The 16,816-nt window shown below is 40.8% G+C and overlaps 2 protein-coding genes across 12 annotated transcripts in view; one reads left to right on the top strand and one right to left on the bottom strand.

Moving 5' to 3' along the window:
• The window catches only part of Nrg4 (neuregulin 4), a 218,543-nt gene that overhangs the window by 132,688 nt on the left and 69,039 nt on the right, over positions 1-16,816 (bottom strand). The window contains exons 1-3 of one of the 9 annotated variants that reach the window (XM_029558818.1): positions 12,000-12,138; positions 4,459-4,589; positions 3,534-3,624 (exon numbers count right to left, since the gene is read on the bottom strand). The gene's annotated coding sequence lies outside the window, so the exon portion shown is untranslated. Of the gene's footprint in view, positions 1-3,533; positions 3,813-4,458; positions 4,684-11,916; positions 12,139-12,505; positions 12,540-14,091; positions 14,111-16,816 lie in introns of those variants that run through there. The other 8 variants (XM_029558820.1, XM_029558819.1, XM_029558815.1 and 5 more) reach the window with 8 other exon arrangements.
• Positions 12,269-16,816, top strand: part of Tmem266 (transmembrane protein 266) — a 163,253-nt gene continuing 158,705 nt past the window's right edge. For all 3 annotated transcript variants that reach the window (XM_008823429.3, XM_017795677.1, XM_008823427.3), the window contains exon 1: positions 12,269-12,360. The gene's annotated coding sequence lies outside the window, so the exon portion shown is untranslated. The remainder of the gene's footprint in view (positions 12,361-16,816) is intronic.

Raw genomic sequence — 16,816 nt, forward strand, 5'->3', positions numbered from 1 at the left:
TATGAGTGATTTGCCTGCATGTATGTAAATGTAACACATTAGTGCAATGCCCACAGAGGCCAGAAGAGGGTATTGGATCCCCTAGAACCAGAGTTATAGTTAGTTGTTAGCTGCCATGTGGGGTGCTGGGAACTGAATCCGAGTCCTCTACAAAAGCAGTCACTGCTCTTAACCACTGAGCCATCTCTCCAGCCTCACAAGAGATAACTTTTTCTTCAAATTAAAATCTAGTTCTCTCCTATACAAATGCTTATTATTTCATTTCCATTATATTTTTCTCACCTCCATAAGCACAACCACTTTAACCTTTGACTTTCAATTGCTCTCAACCACACTCACTCTACATTAAATTCATTAACTTTTTAGTCACCCTCCTCCCTTTCCTGATCCCTCACCGGTATCTACTCTAAAGTCCATTTATTTGAAGACAAACTTTTTTTTTTTTTTTTTTTTGGTCTTTTTGAGACAGGGTCTCCCTGTAGCCCCATCTGACCTGGAACTCACTATGTAAACTTTTTATCTTATATTTATTTCTCACTTCACTTTTGTTGTTGTTTGTTTGTTTTGTTTCATTTGTTTTTGAAACAACATCTCTCTATTGTAGCTCAGGCTGGCATCCAAGTCACACTCCTTCTGCCCCAGCCTCTCTGGTTGGGATTATAGGCGTGGGCCACCATACCTGGTCTTTTCACTTCTCTCATTTCACTTCACTCTGATTAAAACCTGGGCTAGGTGTGGTGATACATGCTTGCAATCCCAGCCCCTTGGAGGCTGAAGGAGAATGGCTGCTGCAAGTTTAAGGTCAGCTTGGCTATATTGTGAATTTCAGTCTAGCCTGAGCTACAGAATGAGATCTTCTCTCAAAAAGAAAATCAAAATCTGTTTCTCCTTTAGGTCACCAAGTGCCTTTTCCAATATAACCATTTGTCTCACTTTCTCTGACTCAATGAAAAGAAGAACAGCCTTTTTTTGCTCCCTGATGGCATCTTTAGATTACCAACTCTGTTCTACCTCTCACGTCGTTTTAAAAATTATTTATTTAATAACCATATGATTAGAAGAAGCATTTCATTACAACAGCATTGACATATTCAATAACAATTTCCAGAGCAAAGATGCATCTCTTTAAAAATTGGCTGTAGCTGGGCATGGTGGCGTATGCCTTTAATCCCAACACTCAGGAGGCAGAGACAGGCAGATCCCTGTGAGTTCAAGGCCAGCCTGGTCTATGTAGTGAGTTCCAGGACAGCTGGAGCTACAGAGAGACTCTGTCTCAAAAAAATCCAAAAAAAAATTGGCTATAAATTTTTAGGTTCACAGTTGAATCAATGCAGTTATACAATATTATAGTCAACATAAATCCTATAAGACATAAAATCTTAAAAAAGATCTCCATTTCATCTTAAAATATACTGTTTCATACAGAAAAACTCCTTTCTTTTTTTGGTCTTTTTGAGACAGGGTCTCCCTGTAGCTCCAGCTGCCTGGAACTCACTACATAGACCAGGCTGGCCTCGAACTCACAGAGGATCTACCTGCCTCTGCCTCCCAAGTGCTGGGATTAAAGGCGTGCACCACCATGCCTGGCAAACTCATTTTTAATGCAACTAACACTTAGATGTTTGCACATGCATCTCCAATCTCTATATATCTGATTATTACTAATCATAGTCAGTTACTTTCTGAGATCCTTGGCATATGAGCATGGATATAGTCATCAGGAAGATTTCAATGGTAATGTTTTTCACCTCTACTAATTAACACAAAGCAAATGTTTATGCTTCTTTTCAAATATAATGTTTTTAAATCTATTGATTTTTTAAAAATGTGTATTTCATACAGAACCTCGCAAACAATCTTATTCATCTATATACCCACATGCCAAATGGGACCCTTCCATAGCCTCCCCTCCCCACTGGAGCCCATATTCTCTGTCATTCCTGTTACTGTCTGTCCACTATATTACCAGTGGCCCCAGCCATTCCCAGTGCTAGTCCATCTGCTGAGTCTAGGCAGCCTATCTAGAGTTCCTTGTTTTAGGAAGATCAGCTCTTCCTCATCTAGCAGCAACCTGTTGCCAATATTCCTTTAGATAAAATTGGGGTCTGCTGTTCATTTTCCCAGTTCTATGCTGGGTTACTGTCTGGGAGTCTCTTGGGCCACCCTGGCCAACAACTGAAAGGAAGACATCTCCTGTCTGGCATTGTTTCTTGTTATGTAGTTTTTGGCTATACACATGGACTCAAAGAATTATATTGAACCCTTTAATCTTTGGTTATACTTTCCTTTTGAGTGTTTAAGACCACACAGTTGGCTCAGATAAACCAATTTATTTTTACTCTTAAGGTTAAGGATCTGTTCCTCAGGGGTCACATGGGCTTGGGAAAGGCCCCAGGCTCTTTTCTTTTACCAGTTCCATCTATGTGAAGATAAGTCAAAGGTCCTGCTTGACCATGGCTGGCTTCACTTGGAAGTATGAAGGAAATGTTTCCTCTGTGTTTACCCTTCTCTTTGTAGACCGGACACTGGTTCAAGTCCATTCATGGACACCTCTCACATCTTATCTCACATTTCAGAGAACTGTCTTCAGTAAACCTTCATGAACACACTATTTTTAAACTCTGTTTCCTGTCTTTCTCTCTATTCCTGATAAATTCATTAAGGATCCACAATTCAGTGTCAATGTTAACACTGAGGTACTTGGAGAATATGACATGAACCATAAAAATTAAACAGGTTAATGATAATTACATGACCAACAACAGAGTAAACAGGATAAAGTACATGACTTTCTGCACTAATAATGTTACAGTTTCCTGTAATATAAAAGTCAAGTGCTATAGATTTATATGTTCTTTTATTAGAGCTATGTTAGCTAGTGCTGAAGACATAGACCACCCTCTGTTTTTCAAAACAAAGCTTACTGTCATGAGAGCAGGAAGCTTCATGACAGTTACTGAAGCAGGTATAAGCTATTCTTGGCAGATGAATCACTACTTAGAAGACCTTCTAGAAAAAGAATTCTACAATTTCCCAAGGAAATTCCACTCTTAAAACATTCTTAATTTCGCAATCTTTAATTTTTTAACCTAAGTTTCTTCTATTACTTTTTTCTGTGTCTTAGACAGGGGCAGCACCATCCTCAGTATGACAGCATTTCACCTACTTGAAAAGTGCTATGATAACACTTGGAGTCTTCAATTTTCTAAGCATGACAACTTGGGATTTTCTATAAACTCTTATATTCCAAATGTTTAATCCTACCCATATTATTTTTAAAGTACAAAGACCAGATTTAATCACCTTACAGCACTTTGATGTTTCTGATGCTATTTTTATAGTTAAAACACAATTAAACACAGACTTCTCAGTATTTGAATTGCAACCTGAAAAACAAATTACAGTATTTTCCATATTACAGAGACTACCCTTTACCATCTGTTAGTTAAATCTAACCAATAACCTAGTATTACAGTTAACAAATTGTGGCTACACGTGTAGCCCCGAAAACATTAAAAAGAAAAGTTACTTACCTGCTGTGTGCTTAGCTCTGTCCTTGTCCTTATTCTTCTAGGCTGAAGAGTGAGGAGTAAATGGCCTTCTTGTAGCTCACCTCTACTTTTCCTGATGAAATAAGAACCATGGCCACCAGAAAAGAAAGATGAAAATATTTGGATAACTTTAGCAGTACATGAAGGGAAAATGGAATATGTTTACAGATTTCATATGACTCTTCCCTTAATGACATCTCAGAGGACTTTGGAATAAGCAGCAGAAGTTTCTGTATTGAGATGATTAACTTCTCCTCCCTTAGCCCTCTTCTTTTTAAAGTCCCAGGAAAACTATTTATTGTTTTTTCTAAACACAAAGCTAGAAGTAAGCTTAAAGGAAAAATCAAATTTTATTTAAAAATTACTGGGTAGGGGGAATCTTTTCAAAACACATAAAAAAAGACTTTGGGGGTTGTATATGTAGTGTGTGTGTGAGAGAGAGAGAGAATGCACATGCACATGTGTCACTGTGCATATGGAGGCTAAACATTTACAATCAGTATCTTCCTTGATTGCTCTCCACCTTTATTTTTTGAGATGGGGTCTCTCATTGAACCCTGAAGTTCATTGGCTAGGCTGGCTGACCAACAGACTTTAGGGATCCACCTGTCTCTGCCCACACTCCTCACCCTGACCCCAGGCAGTCACTTGCACACCCAACTTTTTATGTGGATTCTGGGGATCTGAACTCAAGTTCTTATGCTTGCATGGCAGGTACTTTACCAACTGAGCCATTCCCCAGCCCCAAACTGTACATTTTTTACTATGAAAACTACTTTTTGTCTTGTTTCCCTTGTAAAAAAAAATTCTGCCTGCATTATCTTAGGGACTTAATAGGGATAGTCATTTCAATAAGGTTTGTGCCTTCAGAAAGGAGGAAGGAAAACAGTATATAATACTGATCTACCTTCTTATAAAGGTCATTTCTCCAAAGAGCATTCATTCCATATGGGAGTGAAAGAGAAGATCAAGACAGTGGTTCAGAACACCTTAAGTGTATGAAAGCGGCATCAATGTTGGAATGCAGAAGTTCATGACCTTTCATATTCATACAAATAAGAGCACAACAGGTTTAATAATAGTATATTTTAGCAACTTGTTACAAAACATCAGAAATTTATCTACTTTCAAGAGTGAGCATGTTAGTTCTTTATTTTTCTGGCTCACTTTTTAAGTCTAATAAGTAAAAAAAAATCACTTTTCCTTCTTTAGCTAAAATAATCATAATAAAAAACTTAGAACTAAAAAAGCTCACAAAACTTCTAGACAGAATGAGTTGTCATCTCTAAATCAGAGACATTCATTGTCTTAGTGAATGAAGATAACAGAATGCGCTGAGATGAAATCTGTGATCCAGAATGCTTTCCATCTACACAGTATACAACTCTGTGTATACATATGAAGCCGGAGGGCACTAGAGCTGAACTTGAGGTCTCTGAATCTGACTGTCTAGGTCTGAATTTTGGCTCCTCCACTTACTAGCTGTATGATCGTGAAAAACCTACTTAATCTCTGTGTGCCTTAGTTTTCTCATCTGAGACTAATAATAACTATTTTCAATAGGATTTGTTATAAAAAGTTAATATATTAATACACATAGAATGATGTCTGGCATACTGTAAGCATTTAATAAATGTCAAAATTAGGACTGGAGCTGTCTTTGCTTGGTTTTAATATACCCCAATTACAGTATACTAGAACTGAAACATTGGATCTCCTTTTGTGTTTTCAATATATATTTGTTGATATTCCCCTTTGGCACATGAACTGTGTAGCCAATGAAATAGTTGGCTTGTGAAGTATGTCAAACTTCCAAATAAAAACACAAAATAAAGTTCACTTAGCAACTGAGTATCATTCATTTGGTGATCCTCTGGGACTAGCAGTATACCTAAAATAGCTGATATCTAGAAGGATCTTTTATAAATACCCCTCTACTAGCCAAAAAATTATTTTCAGTAACAATCACAAAATGAAATATTAATAGCTAGGAAAGAAACAACAAAAATTCCTTCATTCAACTTCATTTGTAATCCACTGCAAAGGAAAATAGATTTTATAGTACCAAAAATGTATTGTAACTTAAAATGTTTTTGAAAAAAATTATGCTTAGGTACTGTTCTGTCATAAAACTAAGTAACATCATACCTTCTGTTTTCCTGATCTAGTCTGTAGCTTTAAAACAAATATTAACAATACATTCCAAAGTCAAAAGAATTAATTTCACATATGAACTAAAAATGGTAATAACCAACCAAAACTATACCTCAAAACTTTCACATTTTTAGCATGGCATGATGGTGCATGCCTTTAATTGCAGCATTCAGGAGGCAGAGGCAGACAGATCTCTGTGAGATCGAGGCCACCCTGGTCTACATATGGAATTCCAGGCCACTTGAGGCTACAGGGAGACCTCTTTCTAAACAAAACACCTTTCACATTTTTTTCATTCTTAAATATCATGACCTAAGTTGGGTATGGTGGTACACTCAGGAGGTTGAGGCAGGAGAATAACCATGAGTTTAAGATCAGTCTAGGATAAATTTAACAAGATTCTGTCTAATAACAAGAAAAATCTCACATAAAACATAACCCCAAGTGGTTACACAGAATGGCAAATGTGCTAATTTGGGAGGCACTGTTGAATGACTGTAGGGACTTCTTGTGTGAAATTCTTTGCATGTGTGGTATATGCATGTGAATGTGTTACTGTGTGCACATTCATGTATGCAGAGGCCAGAGGTTGATGCTGGGAGCATTTCTCTATCATTTCCTATTTTATTTTTTGAGACAGAATCTGTCACTGAACTAGGAGCTCAAGGATTCAGCTAGACTACCTGGCCACCAAGCCCCTGGGATCCTTCTGTCTCCACCTCCCCAGTGCTGGGATTACAGGTACATGCTGCCACATTCAGGTCCTCATGCTTAAGTGGCAAGTACTTTATCAACTGAGCCATCTCCCCAACTCCATAGCCACCTAATTTTTGAAAAAGGTATCAAAGGTATACATTGCAAAAAAGACAGCTATATTGAAAAGATGCTAGGGAAATTAAGTACACACACACACACACACACTTGATCTTAGCCAAAAGGCCAAGAATGAAACTCACCCTGCACAAAAATTAATTCAAAACGGATCAAAGTCTTTAATTTTGAAATTGCTGAATTAAAAAAAAACTTGGCAAAAATACTTGAAAATGCAAGTATAGGCAAGGATTTTCTGAAAAAGACCCCAATAGCACAACACAGGAAATAATTCCAATAATTAATAAGTGAGATTGCATGAAATTAAAACACTTCTGTGCATGCGTACACACACACACACACACACAATCTCAAAGTGAGAAGACAGCCTACAGAATTGGAGAAAATCTTTGCCAGCTAAAATTTAACTTGTATGAAATCTTTGTGTGTGTGTGGGGGGGCTAGGAACTGAATCATGGCCTTGTATGTTCTAGGCAAGTGTTCTATCACTAAGTTATATCCATAGCTATTCTCACCTTTTAGTTTGACAAAGCTCTAGTTAAATTGTGCAGGCTGGTGGTAACCCCTTGAGAAGTTCAGGTAGTCCTCAAACTTTTGATCCTCCTGCCTCACTCTCACCCTGGGATTACAGGTGAGCACCATGAAGCTCAGTAGGAAAACCTAATTGTTTGTTGCAGCATAACAACTGCATTGCATTGTGCTTTCTGTTGTACCATATAGCCCATATGCATATGAATGTTGCTAATTCTATCAGACATATTTACAAATTAAAGCTACCTCAGCAGGATTAAAAAAAAAAACCCGCTGTTACCAGTTACTATGTACACTTAAACCTCAAAATAAATATCACACAAAATAACATTCCACTTTTCAAGTTTTTCAATAACTCAGATTAGCTTTCTCCCTGTACATTCCAAATTAGTGAAGCTATATTGTAAACCATGTAGAAGAGTTCTCAAATCCACATGTGGCTATACATTAATAATTTAAGGATTTGGGGTATTCACCAATGTTCACAAATCCTTAGATGTCAAATTTGTAGGTTCTATTTTTTTTTAGTCGATTCAAGAGAACAAAATTTTAACCCTGATACCAATCTTTTTCAGACACTCACAAGAGCAACATCATCTCCAATTTGTCCTTCTGTGAACATACTCTGTACATGAATAAAATTTCTGTTGATATGTTTCCGGTACTCTTGAAAGCAATGTTTGTTTCTGATTTTGGATTTTTGAGATGGGGGGGGTCTGACTACATAGCTCAGGCTAGACTTTAATTCCATAGGTAGCCCAGGTTGGCTTCAAACTCATGATTCTCCTACCTTGGTTTTCACAATGCTAGGATTACAGGCATGTCTCACCGCATATGGGGAAAGGCAATCTTTTCAGCTAAAAGAAAATCTGACCTCCCTCAAAAGGCATCTTGATATGGGGTATCATGGCAATTACACCTACCTTAGAAATAGTATTATCTGGCAAGAAAGCAAAAAATAAATCTTAAAGTTTCTTCCACTCATAATTTTTATTGTTTTTGCCTGTTTTTTTGTTGCTGCATAGCTACTTCACTCAAAAAAATCCCTCACCTTGGTCTACTCAAGCTGCACCTGTACTATTTGTAGCTCAAGGATTTCCCAACCTCTTCTATCAACAATAATGACCTGGAGCAGTTAAAAATACAAACCAAGTCAGTCTTCTGGAAATTAGATCTCAGTGGGCTTGAGGAAAGGCTCCAGAATCTGACTTTAAACAAGTGTTCTTCATAGATTCCTAAGGGCTAAGTTTAATAATGCTCCAAGTGAAATTTGCTATATATTTCAGTTCCTCCAGATTTGTGAACCTTAGGGATAATCTTTCCCTGGATCTTAGGCCTTAGTGTATTTGAAAACAGGAGCAAACCAAAAAGAAAGCAGAAAGATATCTTGTCACACAATCCCTTCTGAGTTAAAGTTTCAACAGCCTAAAGAATGTATCGAAGGTAGATTTTAATTTGGGCATTGCTATGAAAGTAGCACACCACCAGGGGGAAACACAGAGCTGACAAGCTATAAATGTTTGGGGATTTTTTTTACTTCACACTGCAACATAAAATGATTTCACCTACAATGTCCATGGGGTTAGGGAGAAGGAGGGGAAAAAAAGAAGGTGAGAGAAGGAGGACATGGGTGGCTGGGAATATAGCTGAACAACAGAGCATCTGCACAGCATGCACAAGGCCCTGGGTTCATTCCCCAGTGCCACAGAAGCAAACAAACTCAAATACATCCCTAAAAGATGTTATTGTGAACATTTCATACAGATTTCTCCCTCCAGAAGGTCTTTTTAGACAACCATTGTGGAAAAAAAATGTTATCCTAAAGTAGCACAGACTTTTAAAAATAGTATTAAAATACAAAGATTCTAGTTAAGTTGATGTCTTCTAATTTTCTCCCTGCAAATATTTGTCCTACTCTAATATTTAATTACCATTATAAATGAATGCTTTTCAACGGGTTTTAAAAGTATTTAAAATTTTATGTGTATGAGTATATTGCCTGCATGTATGGAAGTGCACCTATGTCATGCAATGCCCATGGAGATCAGAAGAGGGCGTTGGATCCCCGGGAACTGGAGTTATGGATAGCTGTTAGCCGTTATGTGGGTGCTGGGACTCAAACCCGGATCCAGTGCTCTTAACTGCTGAGCCCCAGCTTCTCAATGGTTTTAATAAAATCTGAAGTAGACTTCTACAACTAGAGGGAAGGGAGTGGATAACAACTTGTAACAACTTGGGCAAGCTATGGGAAGGTTTTTTCTGTATCATATGTAGTTAAAAATGTTGCCACCACCTGTCAGAAAACTGTACTTCCCATTCCACACATCCTTCATTAAGTTTTCTTAACCCAGCTCCTCTTTTTCTTTTCTATTTTAAAATTAAAATATCTCTCTTAAACCCCAACTCTGCTTCATAAGCTGGCTAGTCCTTAAATGTTTTACTGTGTCAGTGAATCCCTGTTTGGAATGAGTTGAGGTCCCTAAAACTCTAGAGGAACTCCTTGGGTTGCTGAGGGTGACAGTTGGGAGCTGTGTCTCCTGCCTCTGCCTAGCAAAACCATGACAAAGACACAATTAAACATACTGCATTAGTTACACCCTAGACGAGAATCTAATTCAGTTAATGCAAATAGAAAAACTGCATCACTGATGTGGCATTTGATTACACTCCCCAAATGAGACAGGTCTAACACGTGAAGAGCAGAGAGCAGCCCCTTCCAGAGAGAGAATGGGTGAATGTCTTTGTTCAGGCTGCTATCACAAACTACCAAAACCATACAAGAAAAACAAACAAACAATAAAAAATCTGCCTGGCATGGTGGCCCATGCCTTTAATCCCAGCACTTGGGAGGCAAGAGGAAGGCACATCTTTGTGAGATGGAGGCCTACATGGGATGATCTACATAGCAAGTTCAGGCTAGCTGAGGCTATATAGTGAGACCTCAAACAAACTACCAGGCATGGTGGCACACACCTTTACCCCAGCCCTCTGTCAAATGGAATTAACTCCTACAAATGTCTCCTCTTTTTTTCCCCTTCTGAAAGTATAGATTAGAGTTGAGAACCAAAAGAAGAAACTTTCCTTTTTCCCTCAGTTTGTCAAAAATAGATATCCACTCTGTAGCTAGATAGTTCTGTGTTTAAGAAAGATTGAAAATAAAAAATAAACAGGTTACAGATCTGCACAGAGAATTATCAAAAGAAGAAATAAAATGACTTAAGAAATACCTTTAAAAAAAAAAAAGGAAAGATTGAGAGGCTGGAGAGATGACTCAGTGGTTAAGAACACTGGCAGTTCTTGAAGACCCAGGTTCAAATCCTAGCACCCATAAAATGGCTAACAACTCCAGTTCCAGGGGTTCCAACACCCTCTTCTGACCTCCACAGAGGTGCACCTTCATACATGCAGGCAATATTTCATACACATAAAACAAAAACAAATTAAAAAAAGAAAAAAGATTGATTGAAGCCCCTGAGGCAATTCTAGGAGCTGGGTTTTAAAATCTTCAACTCTAATTTCCATCATTTTGCTAGAAAGGCTAAGGTGGGAAGAAGAGGCCTGGAGGGATGGCTCAGTAGTTAGGAGCACTGGCTGCTTTTGCAGAGGACCTGGAATCGGTTCGCAGCCCCCACACGGTGGCTCATAACTGTCCTAACTCCTGTTCCGGGGGAATCCAACGCCCTCTTGTGGCCTCTGTGGTTATTGCACGTATGTGCTGCACTCCATACATGCAGGCAAACTATTCATACACATAAAATATAAATAATTTTAAAAAGAAAGACACTGGACATTCCTAGGAGCCAAGTGAGCCTAACCAAATAGTAATTTTCTTGGAGTTTAGGAAAGGGCAAGGGAAGTCTGGGAAAAGAAAGACATTAAGGGGACTGTTAGGGAGTGGGAAGGTGGCTGGGGTCAGAGGTACTGAGTAGAAGACTGAATGGACACCACGTACGCCTGTATGGAAACATCACAGTAATCCCTATTAACTAGTATACTTAATGTTTAAAATTAAAAAACAACTCACAATCAAGGCTGTCAGCTAGTCGAAAACCACCCTGGAATTTAGGTTTTCAGTCACTAAAGTATTTTAGCATAAAAAGGCTTAGGACCCTAAAGGAAAAAAATTTTTTTTTCCCAGAAACGGGAGACTACTGTGTTTTTGTTTTTGTTTTTTTCCTTTCGGAAATTGGAAACTACAAATAACCAAAAGTACTATGAATCCAGAAGCTGCTTAAATAACTGTGCTCACAGCAGCACCCGCAGACAGATATATTATGCATGAGGACTTTATTTTTTTAATCCTCAGAGACCACTGGAGGGTACATCAGATGGCTTACCGACTTCATCGTCCCCATGGGCTAACTAGGAACCGTGACTCTAAAAGAGGCATTCTCAATTGGGATGGAAGATAACTTCAAGAGCAAAAATCTTTTTAATGTATACAGCACTAAATCTACAGGACACGCTGTATCTATGGTCATAGAAAGTCTTGGGGTGTCATGGGGGATGCCTTCAAAGGCTTCTTTGGGGTGAACCAATGCACGAGTGTGGGGTACGAGAAACCCTGCCATTCAGAGGTCCCCGACTGAGACCATCAAATGAGGGTCCTGGCCGGCTGAGCGTGGGGAGCGCTGATTCTGCTTCAACCCCGACAAAAGTGTCCCCCCGCCACGGCGTCAGACCTGGGAGGACGCCGCGGCCGCCGCCCGCTCCCGCTCCGGGCTCTGCGAGGAGGAGCGCGCGGTGCAAGCAGCAACGCGCCGCAAAGCCGGGACCGCAGGCGCCCTCTGCGGAACGCAGGCCCCGGCACCCGCCCCGCACTTGTTGCTTCTCTGCCCGCCAACCTCACCCTCCGACGCGTTCGCGACCCCCGCCTGTCTCCTCAGGTGCACACGCAGGCCGCTACCCTGCCCGGGACCCCCTCACCCACACCGTGATGCCCGCGCGCCGCCTCCGGCCTGGGTGACGGCCCGCCCGGCCCCAGCCCGCGGTCGGATCCCTGGGCCGGCGGGGCAGCCGTTTCCTAGACAGCCGCGCTGTCGTTCCGCAGCCTCGGAACGCGCTCGCTCACTCGGACAGCAGACGGCGACGGCGCAGGCGCGGGCCCTCGGAGCAAACGGCGCGAAAGCGCGCCCCCGCGCGCGCGCGCCCAAGCGGGGTGGGCGGAGGGGCGGAGGGAACGACGGGGCCGCGAGGGGGTGGGGGGGAGGGGGCGCGAAGAGGGGAGCCCCGAGACCAAAAGCCCGGGCCCCAGCTGCTGCAAAACCAAGCGAATTCCGAGCCTCGGCTGCAGGTACGTGTTCTCGCAGCGGGTCGCCGCCGGGCTTTCCCCACCGGTGGCCGGGGCAGGAGGGGCGAGGCGGGCAGGGGGCAGGAGGCAGGGGCTGGTCAAGATTTGCAGGGCGAGTGCCCGGGAGGATTGGGATCTTGCAGCTGACCTTCATGCCCTGGGCTAGAGGAGCTAGGCGCGGATCCGCGGGGCAGCCCCAGGTCTCCAGCTCTAGCCTGGTGAATCTGCCTCTTGTCACATGCTTCTTATTTATTTTTGCAAACTGCCCTGGTTCGGGTCCAGCTGTAGCTGCCTTACCTCCCATTCTTTGCCTCCCTGTGCCATCTTGCATTTATTAATAAAACATGCAAGCTAGGCGCGGGGGTTTGCTTCTAGGGGGGAATCCCATTGCAGTATGACAAGCGGGCGCCTATTTTCGGTTTTCAGAAGTGATATACAGATGGAAATCCCACACCATGGGGATTTGTGGCTTTGGTTGGTCGTGACCACTTCCTAGTGGGCTTTCCCGGTTTGTCAGAAGGCGCCCCAGCGGCAGAATGGACTGGAAAGAATGGAGGGTTTTTACTGTCAGCCCAGCATCCTGTTTAGAGGACAGGTGCAAGCTACGGCAGACAGTTCCCTGCTTGCTAACTTGCCAGGGAGGCTTAAACCCAGAAAACTGTCTCTTTAGACAGTCAAGAGGAGACCTTGAATAGAGTCTCTGAGACTTGCATACTCAAACTCTTCATGGTTTTGCATCTGAAGATGATAAAAACTAGCCACCTGTTGGAAATCAGACCCCATATTCCAGCCTGTCTCATAGTCACCAATACTGAAGTAGAGATAGGCCCATATAGGTTCCTTCTATTCTTTTTAATGTTGCTTGGTATTTGTTTCTTTCAAATGTCTATGATTCAATGTCTTATGTGTTATAGCTTGAAATTGTATGCTTTATTTATACTATGTATTCCTACACCATCATGTCCTCAGCACTGAATTTCTCTTCAGTGTTGTTACCTATTTCCTGACTTTTTACCTTGCTTTGAAGAACAGTGGGGAAAGTGAAATGTATGAAACTGCTTACCTGCTCCCCTCCCCTGAAATAATGTAGCTAAAAGAACAGCGGGAGCTGGAAGCATAAAATTAAAAAGAGTATAGCAAGATGTTGGAATATGACAGCTGCGCTGTAGCGCCACATCTAATCATGAGAAAGATGCTCATGTGGACCAAGCACTGAGCTAAAACTTCTTTGTGATTTCCTTTAGTCCACATTGCAGACCTGTTTATCTCCATATTGCAGATGAAGAAACTAGGACTTAGAAAGGTTAACTGACTTGCCCAAGGTTACACAGTCTGGACCAGGGTAAAGATGCAACTCATCTTCCATTGCATCTGATTGCTGGAGGACTTGGGGACAGCTTTTAACTCTAGTGTTTTTGTTAAGATTAAGTTCATGCATGAGCACATAGGCTCTAATCCAATTTTCTGTTTCATAGATTCCATACCAACTTTGTTAGCTTTCCAACAGGAGAGGCATTTGTTACAGAACTGTTGGGTCCATGCAGAAGTTTTTTTTTTTTTTTTGAGGTGGCACTGAACGTATATTTTTTTAAAAATGGGATCTAAGGCATTCTTCTGAACTATCCCATGCAAACAGTTAAGTTTGAAAATTTGTTTCTCACTTTAAACCTTTAAACTGTATATAAATCATGTAGAATGAGAACATATTTTTTTCCTTATCTCACCCCACCTTACCTTTCTGGCTGCCTTGAACACCATCTTTTGCTGTACTGTCAATCATCACAACAATGCCTTATCATATGTACTTGTGAGTGCTGTAATGGGGTAAAAGAATCCATATCAGCCATGTACCAAAATATAGTTTCTATGACTGTGGCAATTATTCATTCAAAGTTCTTGGAATTTGTGCATTCAGCTATGGATATATATTCCCCCCCCTCTTTTTTTTTTTGCAAGTTCATTATTACAGCTCGGGTACTGGATTTTGTCACTCATTCCTAGCAGTTCTTGTGGACTTAAAGTTGCTGTAATTGCATTAATGGAAAATTCACCTACTGGAGCTCCTAGATTTTATATTCTGGCTGTACAGTTGACACAGTGGCAAAAAAAGGTATAGTTGAACTTTAGGAATTACCTGAAAAGTGTATCCCAGAGAAATTATAGCTTTTAATTAAAAATTGGTATAATAGGTAATATTAAGCAGGAAACACAAAATTGTGTCTTGTAGAGTTTGTGAGCTCTGTTTTCTTCCTTGGGTAGTGTGACTGGTTTGCTAGAACCAGAATGTTACCTCCTTCATTATGTAGTACTGAGTTCTGTGGACAGTACGGCAGTTTGGTAGAAGTTTGCCTCACAGAAAACACTCAGCTTTGGAAGCATGTACTTCCTGGCACTTATGGAAATGCTGAGGTAGAATTTTTCTGCCCTGGAGATTTCCAGCCTATGGTCAGATAAATTCAAGATAAGTTCTGACTGGGAAGAAACAAAGTATAGAGCTGCTTGACTTCTGGATAAGATAAGGGTTTTCCTTTGGAACTATCAGTGTCTTTTCCAGTTGGGAATCTCATAATTGCAAAATGAAAGGTAGAGTAGCCTTCCATGCAAGCAGAATTTTATTTAATGCAGAGATGAATACACTTCTTGATGCAAAGGTCAATTCAGGAAATGTAAAAATATTTCTGGACTATGTATTTTTTTCTTGAAATGTATGTTTAAACTGGGAAAAGCCATATGGGCAGTTATGGATGCCTAAGCATTACTTTTTATTTCTCTCACCAAGAGTGTATATTTTGGAGGGGAGAGGGAGGACTAACATTTCCAAGCTATGTAACTCATGTTTTGCTGTGACTGGTTATAATGCACATTTTAGTCCATTATCGAATAAATCACTGGGAACTGGGATATTTCTCCTTCCTTGGCTGACCTTACAAGCTGTTTATGCATGTAGTTTTTCTTATAATATCCCGTAATTTAGTATTTTTAAAATGACAACTTTTCAGTGGAAACAACCTTAAATCATAGAAGTTCGAGGCTAGTTTACTTTGAAGTACTTAAGTTTCATGGGTCTCTGTTTCTGTCCTTGGTGGCAACCGAGGGTTCTCATTTTATGTAGAAAGGAGTTCACTTTCTATCATCTCCTTTCGAATGGAACCAGTTGGAGTTCACAGATGATGGCCAAGGACCATCTCAGTTCTCATTCAAGACCTTCTATGGTCCAGATTTCATTGGAGAACCCTAGAACTCCCCAAGTTCCTAAAGTTGGATCTTACCACACTATCTTATGTGTTGGGTGGGATGAAGACCATGTGGTGCTTATATAGAGCAAGACCAGAAGGTAAATTCCCCTGTATTAATCAACTCTGGCCTATGTGGTCATTTTTTTGCAACTGTAATAAATGCTCATTGTAGAATGTTCAGTCATTTAAGAAATATAGAAGGTTGAAGGTCAGTTGTCAAAATCTTTGGTCATCTTAAGCCCTAGCAATGGGTACCATTAAGAGTGTGGTGTGGATTTCTCCAGATTTTTAAGTACAGAAGAAACTAAAATGTTACTGTTTTACATTACATATTGTAGTAGACAAATAATTGTCTATTTACATATTGTACATAGACAAATAATATTTTTCAGTTTGTTTTCTTGTACCTGGTAATACATCCTGGATCTCTGAGAGGCCCTTGAATGGCCTTCTTCTAGACACTTTTTATTCAACCACAATGGGAGTTTAGTTGGAGGAGTCCTATGACCAGGGTGAGAGGGGTGGGCAGGAAACTGGCACATGCTGTGCCCTGATAGGGTTTCACATTCCACGTCTCCTTGCAGTTATCCTTTGCAGTCAAGTGTATAGATGAGTGGAGGTGGGGGAAGCAAGATACGCAACACAGAAACAGAGCTGATTTCAAGGCCAGGTCAGTGTGGCTCATACTCTGGGCTTTTCCCATTTTTATTTTTTTTATTGGTCTTTTTTGAGACAGGGTCTCCTTGTAGCCCCAGCTGTCCTGGAACTCGCTATGTAGACCAGGCTGGCCTTGAACTCACAGAGTTCCCAAGTGCTGGGATTAAAGGCATGTGCCACCATGCCGGACAGGCTTTTTCCATTTTAAGGCTCTGACTGCAGGATGAATTGTTCTCTGCCCAGTAGTTGTCTGGCGTTCTATCCTGTTCTGTTCTATCCCTCCTGTCCTCCCTGTTGTTTCTTTGACTCAGGGCCTTGGCAGTAGTGGGTCTCCTCCCTGGAGAAGTATCTGTGGGCCATACTCCTTTACCATATTGGGGCTTGGCTTAAAGTCTAACTGTTCCTTCAGAAGTAGCCCACCACCCCCAGTGGAGCATGCCTATCCTCCCTCCCCATCTTCCTTGTACTCATAACATCTAGCATACAGCATTAAGTCATCCTTAAGTTTATTACCCATCTCTCATGGAATAAATGCTTCAGAAGATAAAGGTTTTTTGTGTTGTTGT

This window comes from Nannospalax galili, unplaced genomic scaffold, assembly GCF_000622305.1.
Source record: "Nannospalax galili isolate Female #2095 unplaced genomic scaffold, S.galili_v1.0 scaffold28, whole genome shotgun sequence".
NCBI classification, from domain to species: Eukaryota; Metazoa; Chordata; class Mammalia; order Rodentia; family Spalacidae; genus Nannospalax; species Nannospalax galili.